General features: G+C 47.3%; 1 protein-coding gene across 1 annotated transcript in view; it reads right to left on the bottom strand.

The window, feature by feature from the left end:
• Nucleotides 1–15510, bottom strand: part of trc (Serine/threonine-protein kinase tricornered) — a 122888-nt gene that overhangs the window by 106188 nt on the left and 1190 nt on the right. The window lies entirely within an intron of this gene.

Here is a 15510-nt window from a genome sequence, read left to right as displayed (position 1 = left end):
CTTTACACCCATAAAGTTTCGAAATTGAAATCCATGCGCTCCGTATATTAGGCGGCCTCCGCGAGATGCCGCGACGAGCCCGCTTGTCATCAAAACGCCTTTGAAACTTTCTGCTCGGATGGGGCTGTTTGCGTTATGTGACCCCTGATACGTGCATGGGCGCTGTCGCGAAATCCAGCGCGTGTTTGCAATGTTAGCGCTCAAATGTCTTTTCGAGCGTGAAAAAGACACTCTAAACAAAATCCAGAATGACTTCCGGCGCCGGGGGCTGTTTTGGTCGGCGGTGCATGATAGCACGAAAAAATTTCAAGGGGGTGGGCTGAAGCCCCATAAGCCCCCCCCCTCCCCCCGGCTACGCCCCTGGGCACCAGCAATTACACTGGAACCTTCGACGAGTCACGTATAAACTTGGTTAAAACACGTTGGCGGGCTAGTTGGTTAGAATCCATGGTAGAGTGTATAAACGCGACTGGACAATCTACCATGGATTCTAACCAACTAGCCCGCCAACGTGTTTTAACCAAGTTAATTTCTAGTACATCGGGCATTCCACCAGTCCAGTCGCGCTTATACACTCTATCACGTATAAAAGCCGACGCGCTTGACCCGCACATCAGATTTCCGGCGATCGCCGACTATGCTCACCGCTATCGTTGTGTTTGAGTGTTACTTGTTTTGCTGGGCACAAGTTCGCCGAATAAAGAGTTAAATTTGTAACTCACAGATTCGACACTGTATCGTTATTTACTATCGCTACCACGTGGCAATATAATCATGATACAAAATAGTGTCAGCAAGTTCTTTCTTGACAATGAGCGACGCAACGGGTGGAAGTGCTTCGTCTGCCGCAGCTGCTTAACTATAGCTGCGCCAGCAAAGAGGTTCAGCGCCGGCGCCGAGGGGACCCTGTCGTTCAGAATCAAATTCCTTGCCACAATATATCGCGAATGAGTATCGTAATCATGGGTGATTTTTTTCTTTCCCACCAAGACTCTGGTCGCCGCTTGCTGAGGTGGAGGTGCCCTGTACACGGTTCAAGGTTGGATGCATATGTTCGCATCCCATTACAATTAGCTCAGTCGTCGGCTCATACGCTACCTATACTAGCGCTACAAGTGGGCTGGTCAAACGCTCTGCTCTCTACGAAATCACGAAGCAAAACCATAAACACTACCCAAATTCCCCACTGCCAGAAATGTGCGCTCGCAAGCTCATCATTTCTTCAATAATCGCTTTCTAGAAGCGTTTGGCTATTCACTTGCGTTGGCAGTCATCGTCAATGGTTGCCGCACAATTTTTTTTCTTCGGCAGAGATATGCCTCATCATGTAGCAAATATTTGCTGCTGTACGTTCTCGTCATCAAGCAGCCATCTCGGGCTTACACAACCGAGGCACTTTCTTCCGAGTTTTTTCTTCGCCGTCCTCGAACAGTTCCACGGACCTTATTTCCACGGTTTGGATCCAACCCGAAGGAGAGCTGTCGCTCAGAGCTCGGCACGCCCACACTCGAGGCACGGGACAACACGCGAGCAGGGCGCTGCATCTGACTGGGGAGAAACGCGCGAGCTGGCACACGAAGCAGGCACTCTTCCGATCTGGTCCGGCGCGGCTCGCGAGCTGGACGTCGTACCAGCTGGGGAGAACAGCGAGCGCAACAACAGCGACGGAGGGCACCTGACCAGATAGCCCCGTTGACCTCCCGCGCACGGTCACGAGCAGGGCCGGGGCCGACGCCCCCGTACACCCTCGCCGCTAGGCGCTACTCTGTCTCCACGCGCACTGCCCTTATCTTTCCGCTTACGGCGCGGCCAGTGTACGCCCGGCGGGCCGCTTCATTTGCTGCCTCCATTGTGCGCCGCCAACAATGGAGAGCCGTGCACAGAGGAGCAAAAACAAAGAGACGCAAGACGCTGCCTGCATCGCCGCGTTTTCCCAGAAACAGGCACACGAACGGGCCACGTTACCGAGGAGCTACGGCGAATGTGCCGCCAGTGCACGCCCGAACATCTCGCAGCGCTCGGACACGCGGAAATAATAAACGTCACCGGCTGGCGCAAAAGCACCGCAAATCCGAACGCGGTCAGTCTGGTCGTACCACTTCCCGAGGTAAGCTCGGCCACGCCCGACACTGGAGCGAAGGCTTGTCGCGTCACCTGCCTCCCTACTATTCCGGCCTCGCAGTCGTACCCAGAAGGACCGGCGTAGGCCGGTCAAACACGCCGTGTGCTAGGAGGTGCGAACAAAAGCTTTCCACCAAAGGAAAGTGGACGAGAGCACAGTAAGGTTGTACGTTCAGCTCATCGATACTGAAGGGCTGAGCTATATACAGCTCATCCAAAGCGTATCCAGCAGTGGGCGCACACGTACATCACTGTGTGTGGGCGTGTTATGTCACTAGTCTGTCCTGCATCCGGTGCACTACACCGTCGCCCAAGTTTCAGTATTCCTATACGAACACCTCGTTCATTAGTCATAGAGTTTCTCACTACATTACCTAGAGGGAAATCTGGCGCTGCTGCGCTGTCGTATGCATGGGAATGCCGGTATATTGTGACCGGATTGGCATCGTTCTCGGAGAGACAGGACACGTTGAAGACGCGCTTGGCAAGTACCGTTCCGTGTGTCACAATGATTCATTTTCTACTAAAACAGCACGTGAAAAGCGGTATTAGCTTTATTATTACGCGAAAACATGTTTTATTTAACTATGAGAACTTGTTATTGCGTGTACGACTATATGTTACGTAAAAAGTATCAGCAGGCCGCTAAAGTTGGAGGACAGACGACAAGGTTCGCGCTCGCTTTGAAACAGTTGGTCGTCTGTTCTTCCTTTTCTTCGCTTGGTCATGCATTGTAGGTGAGTAAAGATGTGAAATACGTGAATGGAAACATTTTATGAAGATTTTACTTTGAGAACGTGTTATTTGCGTAGCCATATCCACGTTTTAGACGAAGCCTCTTACAACACCAGCCAACACGAGCCTCGCAGACACATATACCGTCATTCCCATGACGGCACAGTGCCCCCTTAGGAAACTCCCATAGACGGTGGCGCCAGATTTTCCTCTAGGTGTTATAGTGAGAAACTCTATGGTTACAGTGGAATGAGACGTCCGTGCATCTAAAAGAATACCGAAGTGTTAGCTCGTGTTCGTTCTTGCAGTGTCGATATGTGACGTCATAGATTTAGCAGTCTATATAGCGTACACAAGCAGGTGGTGTGTTTGCGTGATCCTTCATTTTGGGTTTTTTAATTGTACAGTTCCAACAAGCATCTACATTTCAGCATTAAGCAATAAATTGTGGCCTGTGGCAGTATATAGATGCGACAATCTGTGATGTCCCATGAGTGCTTTGATAATCTAATTCTCCTACAATAAGAAACGTAAGAGTGCTGCCACCTATCTGCGCTTAGTGAGAGCAATTTATTCACTATTTCAAAGCACCAATATACAAACCTATAGCTTTACTTTAAATTAATCGGCGCTATCCATATTACCCTGCCAGTGTTCCTCGCAAACGGACTTATGGCTCTCGAGCTGCCGAAAAAGGCCCGTCGTCGTCGTGGGCAACTCAATGTCGGCAATCGTGCCATAGGTGACGCACAGGGTACAGAGGCAAAAGGGCATACCGGGTGGCAGAGGAGACGAGAACATGCAGTTTGCGCTATACCTCAAACTTATGCAGTGTCAACTAACCCACCAGTCTGCTTTTTTGTATGTGCTATATGTTATCCTCACTACCAGCCACCATATAAATGTCCGTCAAACCATTTGCAGTGACATGAGGTATGCAATTGTCTCCGTAAGTGTCACTATCCAGCACTTAGATGACCTTTCTATCTTCACACAACCTGTATTTACATTCTGCTCAAATTGACAATTTACTGCCTAGCTATGTTCTCATAGTAACAGAGATACACTGTTTTAAATTTCCACTCGCAGCTATATTTAAAAACAGGCATGGTGGAATAGCAAAATTTCCAAATTGAATACAAATATTACAGTAAACGACCTTCAAATATCGAATTAATTGTCGAGTATCTCTCCATTTCTAACCAAAGTGAAATACAAGCTTTGTGTGCATACTATTAGGTAAACCGAAAGAAGCTTATATACATCATTTGATGCGTGTAACGATATTAAGAACTGGACGTCCTGTCAATTGAAGGAATTGTGAGAAACAAGTGACGTGATCGTAACTGGTGAACCACCACAATGACAGTAATAAAACGCAGGTACAGGAAGTCACCGAATGCACGCACAGGGCTGTGTCCATAAACGGAGCAAAGAGCAATACAACACAGAACTGCCCATAGCTTTAAATGAGAGTTTTCAAATAAAGTGTTTTACCTAATCCAAGACAGTAAATTCGTAAGCGGCTTAAAGTCGAGGCATAATCATTAGGCGACTAGAAATAGTTTAGCAATTGCATGCACTTTATCAGAAACTGGTGCACCTGTGCAGCAAACATGGCTCACCTGCAAAAGAATCATCCGCAGCAGGCACCATTTCAGTCTTTTTCCGAGTGAAATTCCGCAAGTGTAATTATCTCTTGCTTTAGAAAAGAAACATATATTAGAGAACTTTGAATAGTGAATTATCGAACTGAGTTCAGATAAAAGAGCATAGACTACTCGAATAATTTTAGAAATCTTTTAATATCTGTGCACCACTGAAGAAAGAAACAACAGTAATAAAGAAGAAAAAAAAAACATACACACCATATTTCATACTACACATTTCATTTTGCATGTATTGAGTACATCCACACTGCAGTGCCCCAATACAGCATGCCTCAATATCATGTCGTTTTAGTCCATAAAACAACAGACAAATTAAGTTAGAAGGGTATCAGTTTGGACTAGTTGCCGTCATCATCAGCCTATTTTATGTCTACTGCATGATGAAGGCCTCTCCCTGCGATCTCCAAATGTCCCTGTCCTGCACCAACTTATTCCAACTAGCGCCTGCGAATTTCCTAAATTCAACACCCCACCCAGTCTTCTGCCATCCTCGACTGCGCTTCCCTTCTCTTGGCACCTATTCTAAAACCCTAATGGTCCACCGGTGATCTAACCTAGGCATTACACGGCCTGCCCAGCTCCATTTCTTTCTCTTCATGTCAATTAGAACGTCGGCTATCCCCATTTGCTCATTGATCCACCCCGCTCTCTTCCTGTCTCTCAACGTTACGCCTAGCATTCTTCATTTGATTGCTCTTTGTGCAGTCTTTAACTTGTTTTCGTGCTTCTTTGTTAGTTTCCAAGCTTCTGCCCCTTATGTCAGCACTGGTAGAGTGCATTGATTGTACACGTTTCTTTTTACAGATAATGGTAAGTTTACAGTCAAGACCTAACAATGTCTTCTGTATGTGCACCAACCCATTTTTATTTTTGTGTAAATTTCCTTCTCATGATCAGGGTCCCCTATGAGTAATTGACCTAGGTAAACGTACTTCTTCACAGACTCTAGAGGCTGACTGGCGATCCTGAACTCTTGTTCCCTTGCCAGGTTATTGAGCATTACCTTTGTCATCTGCATATTGAACTTAGACCCCACTCTTACACTTTCTCTTTTAAGGACCTCAATAATTTATTGTAACTTGTCCCCAGTGTTGATGAACAGGACAGTGTCATCTGCAAACCAAAGGTTGTTGAGATATTCACCATTGATCGTCCCTCCCACGCGTTCCCAGTTTAATAGCATGAATATTTATTCCAAGCATGGAGTGAATAGCATTGGAGAGATTGTGTGTCCTTGTCTGGCCCCTTTATAGGAATCTTTCTAATTTTCTTGTGGAGAATTAAGGTAGCTGCCGAGCCTCTGTAGATATGTTCCAAGATATTTATGTAAGCCTCCTGTACTCCTCGACCACGTAATGCCTCTATGTCTGCTGGCATCTCTACTGAATCAAATGCCTTTTCGTAATCTATGAAAGCAATATAGAGAGGCTGATTACACTGTGTGAATTTCTCTATCACCTGATTAATGACATGGGCGTGATCCATCGTAGAGTATCCCTTCCTAAAGCCAGCCTGTTCTCTTGGTTCACTGAAGTTCACTGTTGCCCTTATTCTATTGGAAATTATCTTGGCAAATATTTTATACAATACTAAAAGCAAACTAATGGAGCTAAAATTTTTCAATTCTTTAACATGTCCCTTCATGCGGGTTAGCATAACGTTGGCATTCTTCCAGTTCTCTGGGACCCTTGAAGCGTGAAGACGGTACAAGAAACACAGACAAGCACTTGACTGCGCTGCTTGTCTTCCCGTCTTCATTCGCGCTTAAGACTTATAAGAGTAATTAATTAAATTTCTTCCGAGCGCACAAGCCATGAAAGCATAACAAACAGGAAGTATCAATGCAGTTGTTTGTCAGTGTTAGTCTCAGCCTATGGTCCGTGGCACATGCGTAGCGGCGTGCAGCTTAATGTCGAATTTGTTGCTACCACATGCCTGACTCAAACAGAAATTCAGGCTAGTTGGCCTTGCATAAGGTGTGGGCAACGGATGACTGCAGAAATGGCCCACGCAGAGCCTTGCTATGTGTGCGTCGCTTCTGCAGTCATTCCTTGTCTGAAATGCACTGTGATTTACCTGTATTTACACCGCGCGTAATGAAGGAGTATAGGAAATGCCTTGGGAAATATCTACAAAAATTCCACAGCTACCTTGAATCTCCACAAGAATAGTATAACATTAGCTATCATGAAAGGGTTCAGCCAAGGGAACACAACCTTTCTAATGCTATTCACTGCATGCTTAGGAGACGTATTCAAGCTATTAGACTGGGATCGATGGCGAATATCTAAACAATCTTTGGTTTGCAGATGGCACTGTCCTCCTATTCAGCAACACATGGGATGAATTGCAACAGACGATTGAGGACCTTAACCAAGAAAGCTTAAGAGTGGCATTGAAGATTAATATGCTAAAGACAATGTTCAATAGTCTTGCAAGGGAACAAGAATTCAGGATTGCCAGTCAGCCACTACAGTCTGTACAGGATTACGTTTACCTAGGTCAATTACTCACAGGGGACCCTGATCATGAGAAGGACATTTACAGAATAAAAATGGGTTGGAGTGCATACGGCAGGCATTACCAAATCCTGACTGGGAGCTTATCACTGTCCTTGAAAGGAAAGGTGTACAATCATTGCATTCTAGGGTGCTACCATATGGGGCAGGAACTTGGATGTTGACACGGAAGCTCGAGAACAATTTCAGAACCGTGCAAAGAGCAACAGAACGAAGAATGCTAGGCATAATATTAACAGATAGGAAGAGAGCAGTGTGGATCAGACAGCAAATGGGGATAGCCAATATTCTAGTTCACATTAAGAGAAAGAAAATGCAGCTGGGAAGGTCACGTAATGCATAGGGCAGATAACTGGTGGATCATTAGGATTATACAGGGTGTTTCATGTAACTTGAACAAAGGATTTTAAAAAAGTGGTTAAACACAGCTAAATGAAACCAATGGCATATGGTTTGCCATCATGTGGCACTCTTTAGAGTATTTTGTATATTCCACTTAATTAGTTAATCAATAAGATCAATTAACTAGATCAATACCCTGTCTAATGTTGGAGTAAGCACCTTATTATCTCAAAATGCTATGCGCAAACGTCTATTTTGGTCTATTGAAATCTCAATACACAGAGTTAGTACAAAAATTATTATCCTCTTAGCATCTGCCTGGCCTGAACGCATTCCGTAGTTTCCCCAGTGTATTGTTTTTTCCCACTCTTTTCCACAGCTCTAATTTTATGGCTTGCATTGCCATTCTATATACAGGGTGTTTCAGGTAACTTGAACCGAGAATTTAAAGGAAGTAATTAGCCACAGCTGAATGAAACCAATGGCATGTAGCTTGCCGTCATGTGGCGCTTCTTAAAGTACTTTTTATATTCTGCTTATTAGTTAACTAACGAAGATGAATTATGCAAAATATTTAGTACTCACTTGAGAGCCAAGTGCGTTTAGTTGCATTGCAGAGGGGGTTCAGAAACAACTGATCCAATTTCTTGTGGCAACGTACATGCTGTGTGGCGTTCTTTTTCGGCGTTTAATTTAATGACAGCCCGAGAAATATGAAATGAAACCACGTGATTGTGCTCGTGCGCTACCGTATTGCAGCGCTTTCAACCGTGCGTCTAGCCTATCGCTTATCGGGGATGACGGCGCTTCCTTTCCGTGTGGCACCGCCAAAGATGCTGACGCACTGTGAAGCCGATGTCTAGAGCCGCGGGCCTACGCTTCGCCACGGTCCGCACGCACGGTTCTTTCACACGAAGCATGGTTGAGAGCGCTGCAATATGATAGCGCAACAGCGCCGTCGCGTGGTTTCTTTAACGCGACAGCGTTAAGGGCTGCGTGTCGCAGAAAATCCTGTGTCGGCGCTCAGCGCCGGACGTCGTTTCGGCAGAAACATTTTCTAACCACTCATCCCCAGGCCCTCCATCTGGCTCAAGGAAGCTATTTCTCAAGCTATACGTTGAAAAATCGTAAAGTACGACTTTACAACCTAGAGACATGATAGCATCGGATTGTGATTTGACTACACGAGAAAGGATAATCGTGTTACGTGAAAACTCAAAGAAACCCATTTCCCAGCGTTTCTACCATTCACAGAGCGGCCAAGGTGTCCACCATTTGTGCGCGCTGGCGCATGAATATCTCGATGGCCACGGAGCGGCGCGACCGGTTCCTTGCAATACCTCCAGATGGCGCTCGCCTCCGCCGCATCGCGGCCCACGCATGAGGCCGCGTTTCTACCCGACAGCCCGCCTTCGTGCATAAAGTTCGCGGCCAGCGTTTCCCGCTGAACATTACGGTTACATACGCTCCAGTTGCCGGGAAGCGTAAGAATCAGCCAGGGATCTTTGAATGCTATCGCGTTCCAGTCTTAAAGGCGAAGCTTAAGCGTCCTCCATCTTTCTTTCATATTTCGCGGGCTTTCATTTTAACACCAAAAGAAGTCACCACGCAGCATGTACACTGCCACAAAAAACTGGATCGGCCGTTTCTGAATCCCTTCTACAACGCAACGAAACGCACTTGGCCCCAAAGCGAATATTAAAATTTTGCATAATTCATCTTACTTAACTAATTAAGTGGAATATGAAAAATATTCTACAGAGCGTCACATGACGGCAAACCATATGTCGTGGTTTCATTCAGCTGCGGTTAACCAGTTTTGTTTTTTTGAAGCCTTGGTTCAAGTTGCGTGAAACACCCTGTGTAACGGATGCCAATAAGTGGGGAAGGGAAGCGCAGTCAAGGGCGGCAGAAAATGAGGTGGGGTGATGAAATTTTGAAATTTGCAGGCGCAAGTTGGAATCGGCTAGCGCAAGACGGGGGTCGCTGGGAGATGCCTTCGTCCTGCCAGTGGACACAAATATAGGCTGGTGATAATGACGACACCACGCACCATAGCCGTCCACTATCTGAAGTCTTGGAATTGGTCCGTCTTTCTCAAGTCGTGTCGCTAACGTGAAGCAGATAGATCGCACCGCGAAGGTCGCAACAAAAGCGCGACGTCAAATGATTATCCTTTAGCATGGTGTATTACGGCAGCGTACCACGACTGTCGTCAAATAAATAATTATCCTCGGCATTATAAATTATATGTAGCCATTGGATCGCAGTACGAGGCTCTCTCGGGAGACGCGCGGCACCAACGAGACGGCGACGAGGCTGCACGAATCCAATGCCGTAGTGCGCACACATCAAACAGAGTTGCGCGCATTTATTTGACGCCTTTGGTTGTCGTTTTGGGCACGTGCCTTGCGGAAGTAAGTCCATTGACTAAAAAAAAGAAAGTACGAAAGTTGTCTGCCCTGAACAGTGTAACCTCACGGAAACACGGAGAATGCGGTTGCTGGTGTTGACGGGTAGCATAATATGGCCGTTGCCGTAAGGCTGGGTCGGCCGCGTCTCTAATCGTAACCAGCATCACCGTAAAAAATTATAATAAATAAATAAATAAACCCCTAAGGGGCGTCAACGGATGACTCCAAGGCAGCTAAGAGCGCGGACGGCAAGTTTGAAGAAAAAACACCAAACAAAGATGCATGCGGGGCGCCTCCGGCCGACTTCGCGGTGTAGCGCAGCGAAGTAATCCTAGCCACAACAGAGGTGACAGCAGCGAGCCAATCAAGTTGCCGTAAAAAGCCACTTAGCGCTGGCACTTCGTGTTGTGCGTTACATCGCTTTTGAACGTGATGCACGCGCAGATGGGTTCGAACCCGTGCCCACTGTTCCCCGGGCCGACATTCCTGCGGGGAGCCTCCCAAGGAAGGAGCGTGCAATGCCCCAGCGCTAGAAGTCGACGAACTGACCGCGTCTCCCCCCCCCCCCCCTTGCTGGCGCGAAGTACTTCCTCGTCGACGCTTGACCAGCAACGGCCAGCGCGGAGAGCGTCACGCGGCTGCCGACCGGCTGGACTTCCGCTTCTCCGCACAAGGGCCGCGTCGGCCACCGGTGTGCGTTACCGCAGAAGGCGGCACAAACAGCGAGCTGCTCGCAACAGCCTGCGCGAGATGACTTCGGGCGAAACTCCGACCACGTTCGTACCTCACATACAGGGAACGACGGCTGTTCAGTGGCCGGAACTGATTGGACAGTGGTAGCCACCATTCATTATCACATCACTTTGTGCAAAGAAAATCACTGCTACATTTTCGGGAAGTCCTTTCTCGTTCCCGACGAGTGGTTGGCATATAGTGTTCCTATTCTAGGTCGCCCGGAACCAATACTAACCAAAATGAGCCACGGCGATAAACACATATATTCAATTTTTTTTCACTTTGCGCACCTTACATCGTCGCAAGCGGTGGCAAATGGAACCAGGGGGACGCGCTCGTGCGCACAACTCTGACGGCTTTTCGCGTGCAGGGACCGAGTCGTCGTATTCCTAACGCATTTTTCGCCACGAAACTGCACACACACACAATGCCGTAGCGACAAGGGAAAGCCAAGAAGACGGCAAGCCGCAACAGGTGCCACCAGTGGACCCCGCCATCTTGCTGAGCTACTCACACGGGCCGAGACCACGAGCCGCCGAGAGCACATAAATGTTGGGACAATTCTTGTGGACTAATTATGCACTATTCTGTATGCGGACTGTTTACTTCCGATTCATTTCGCATCATCCACTATAGCGAGTGGCCGATCCCGGAAACAACAGGATGCGTGGTTCATGCGAGTCTATGGTGGTAAGCAAAAATAATGCACAAAATGAACAATAACTGCTAAAACGTGCGGACACAGGTCGTCCGTGAATATCTGCAAACGAAATGGATGAAATGCGTGCTCAAGATCTCCTTTACCCGATCCATTCGCTAGTAAAAAAACGAGCTATCAGAAGGCTGCGACCAACCACCTTTGCATTCTAATAAAGAGCTTTTCTCTCCATCTCATTCTTAATCATTACAAAACTATATCGCTTAAGCTCAGAAGCATTAAACAATCTGTATGGGGCAACGAAGGCTCGGCAATTGGATGAAAGCAACTCCGACGAGCAAGTATGCACCCGTACAAAATTTCTGTCAGTACTCCTACCCATAAAGTGGCAACATGGATGGATAAGCGAGAAGAAAGGGGGTTAACCGAGGGGCCCGTTTTTTATAAGTCATATCATAAGAAGCCAACAAACACTGACACCAAGGACAACATTGATGTTATGAGCGTTCCTTCTGGAACGGGGCGGTGGGTTGCGCCACCAAGCTATTCTATCGTTATTTTATTGCCTAATGTCTTACCCATAGTTTCTCACTACAACACCTAGAGGGAACTCTGGCGCCACCGTCTATGGGAGTTTCCTAAGGGGCGCTGTGCCGTCATCGGAACGACGGTATGTGTCTGAGAGGCTTGTGTTGGCTGGTGTATGAGGCTTCGTCTAAAACGTGGATATGGCTACGCAAATAACGCGTTCTTAAAGTAAAATCTTCATAAAATGTTTCCATTCATGCACATTACATCTTTACTGACCTACAATGCATGACCAAGTGAAGAAAGGCAAGAACAGACGACAAACTGTTTCAAAGCGAGCGCGAATCTTGTCTGTCCTCCAACTTTAGCGGCCCGCTGATACTTTGTACGTATCATATAATTGTACATGTAATAACAAGTTCTCATAGTTAAACAAAACATGTTTTTGTGTAATAATAAAGCTAACACAGCTTTTTACGTGATGTTTTAGTAGAAAATTAATCATTGTGACACACAGAACGGTACTTGCCTGGCTCTCCGAGAACGATGCCAATCCGAAGTCACAATACACCGGTATTCCCATGCATACCACAGCGCAGCAGCGCCAGACTTCCCTCTAGGTAATATGGTGAAACTGTATGGCTGGTGTTGTAAAATGCTTCGTCTAAAACGTGTATATGGCTACACAAATAACGCGTTCTTAAAGTAAAACCTTCATAAAAGCTTTTCGTTCACGCATATTACATCTTCGGATGAAGTTTACTCACCTACAATGCATAACCAACCGAAGGGAAGCAGGAACAGACGACCAACTGTTCCAAAGCGAGCGCGAATCTCGTCGTCTGTCCTCAAACTTCAGCGACCCGCTGATACTTTTCATGTTGCATATACTTGTACATGCAATAACAAGTTCTGATAGTTAAACAAAACATGTTTCTTGTGTAATAATACAGCTAAAACAGCTTTTTACGTGCTGTTTTAGCAGAAAATTAATCGTTTTGACGGACGGAATGGTGCTTGCCAGGAGCGTCTTCAAGGTGTCATGGCTCTAGGACGATGCCGATCCGAAGTCCCAATACCAATACCGGCATTCCCATGCATACCACAGCGCAGCAGCGCCAGATTTCCCTCTAGGTAATTTAGTGAGAAACTCTATGGTCCTACCAATGTTAAAAAAGTGACAGTCTAGCCCACTGCTGCGCGCTCTGGTGCCAAGGGTCAGTCTAGAGCGAGATTACTACAGCAGTGCCACCTATAGTGTACTATAGTGCCACCTATGTGTACTGCAAGGCCGACCTCACGGACACATGAATATTGGCGGCGAGGAGTTACGGAGTCGCCATCTATCGGAAGCGCCTCGCTGGCGTAGTATGAGGGATCACGCGGCGCGCTCCTCATAGGTTTTGCTGTCAGCGCTCACTGAAAACACCACGTGCGAGCTCTCCCGGACATTTCTGTAAGTACTTTCGAAACGAGAGAAGTTCTTTACTATCTAAATAATAATCTTGGGCAAACTAAAAGCACAGAATCGTTTATGGACGCCATCTATTTACCGAATACGTACAGTAAACGCCACTGCGCGCTGTCGCCGCGATGGAATCTCCTGAACCGGCTTGCATAAAAGGTAAGCAAACGCTGAGAGTAAACTATGTGAAATATGTTGTTAGAGTGGGCTGTCTGTATAACCAAATGGGGCATAACAGAATGAAGCCTCAATGCAGCGATTGCACGGGTTCGCAGCGACCGACTGCGTGTCTGGATGCATGTCCGCGGACAATGTTTTGCTTTCGCTGTGAGCGCGTTTTCGCACCGTGCCATGAGCTTTAGGCCGCAGAATATGAGCAGTTGACAGTATACAAGCAACCATTGTTGCGTGGGCGCTATATCAGAGCTGTTCAAAATAATTTCATTGTAGAGACAGTTTCGACGCATACTGTGATGTGCCGTCGCGACGATTCAATCTTTTTTTTTTCTAAATTCTTGGACGTTTTCATATTATTTCTCGAGTTGCGTCGCACTGTATGTTTAGCGGTGTTCTCAGCCTGCGATTCCCGCTGCTGCTTTTTTTGTAATCCAGTGCATTAATTCATAACGCGTACAAACATGACCATATGCCATGCCTTTTTTAGTGTGCGTCTTACCGCTCCCTTTCCATTTCAGTGAACTTGCCAGTATCTATAGCATCGACAAGTTCATAGACCAAACCGTCATGACATTAGTCGGGCAGCGGACTCGGGCGAGCGTTTTCCGAACATCGCAGACCCGGCGCCGTAGCAGAAACCTTCCTCGCGTCTGTGCTTGCTGCATACCCGAGTTGTAGCCGATGACTGTTTGTCGGTTTTATGTTTCGCGAGCCAAGCTTCACGCAGCTTCTTGTCCTGCGGCTACGTGTGAATAAGGCTGACACCGGGCTCCGTTGCGTACGTCCGGCACTGCGGCACCGAGCAGTAGCCTACCATGTTACGCGCCTTCAAAGGCAGCCACTACCTATTCTAGTGCTTTCAAGCGTTGTAAAGGAGACACTCGAAGCGGGAAAATTTCGGGAAAATTTATGCCCACATAGCAGCCGACGCGGCCGCTATGTCCACGTGATCCCTAATAGCACGTCACGGCGACGGTGGCGCCAGCTTTTCCAGTGGTGGAGCTCGAGGCCAATACGCAGTCTAAAAGGTGACAAAATGCGTTTTGCAGAAGTACTTGCTCACTTGAAGAAGTGCAGGCTTCAACCAGTACAAGGCAGGTCCCAAATATCATAATATTTCATTTCCAGCACAGACACGCTAAAGCCGCGGGCGCGATGAATGCAAGTGACAGAAAAGACTCGCCCTTTCAGGCGCCACAGCCTTAATCGCAGAATTTTAAGCCTTTATCCAACAGGCTCCAAATGACAGGCCCACAGCTGATACAACATGGTCGCTTTCTCGTGACTACCTGATGAGCTGTGTCCTATAACCCGATTGCGCGCACCTCCCGTCTTCTTGTGCGTGTCCCTTCAACGTAAAACTTCGTAGCGAATTTACGTCTGTCCTCCGTCTCGTCTGCGGTCGTCTTCAAAGTCTGCGCCTCTTGCTGACACTGAAGTTGTCGTATTCGAGTTGCGGCATAAGGTGCCTGAGAGTCTGCGCCTGCTCGACGCAAAGACCAACAAGCGGCGCTTTTCACTGAACTGCACATACTAGCGCAGCCAAGAAAATCGCGTGTTACGTCGAATAACATGGCAGGGTCCACATATTGAGAGATCATCAGCGAGGTGAATTCCGCTTTCGTTTGTGCACGCGTTCCAGCGATGCGATGCGCCTGGCTTGCCAGGGAGCCTCAACACCTGCAACACCGTTATTGTGTGCCAACGCAATGTGCACGTACGCTCATATGGTCAACATTCATGTGCATTTTTGCTTGTGGCGGCAGTCATCACACGGGCAGCAGAGGAGCCCAGCGACCGCCGAGGCCGTCTCGTGGGAGCCACTCGTTCGCCCTTTACATTTACGAGACAGTTGTACTTCCAATTATTTGTATACTCGTACTTAATGCCCTCCCCGACTGAGCTACGCAGCTGGACACGCAAAGAGGTACCCAGAAAATCTACACACCGCCGAAAAATTAAGTTAGCCATCGTTGCAGAAATTCACAAGAAAGGAGCAGCAGGAAATGGAGTCCGCGGGTCGAGTTAACAATGAAAAGTGAGCTTTGAGAAATAAGTGTACAATCACTTGGGACACTAGAGGCAACTGCAGTGGCCGTCAGGCAGCATCGCAACGACGCACTGATGTTCTTTTGATGCAAAACAG

This window comes from Dermacentor andersoni, chromosome 4 (assembly GCF_023375885.2).
Source record: "Dermacentor andersoni chromosome 4, qqDerAnde1_hic_scaffold, whole genome shotgun sequence".
Classification (NCBI taxonomy): domain Eukaryota; kingdom Metazoa; phylum Arthropoda; class Arachnida; order Ixodida; family Ixodidae; genus Dermacentor; species Dermacentor andersoni.
This window is presented reverse-complemented; position numbering and strand designations above follow the sequence as displayed.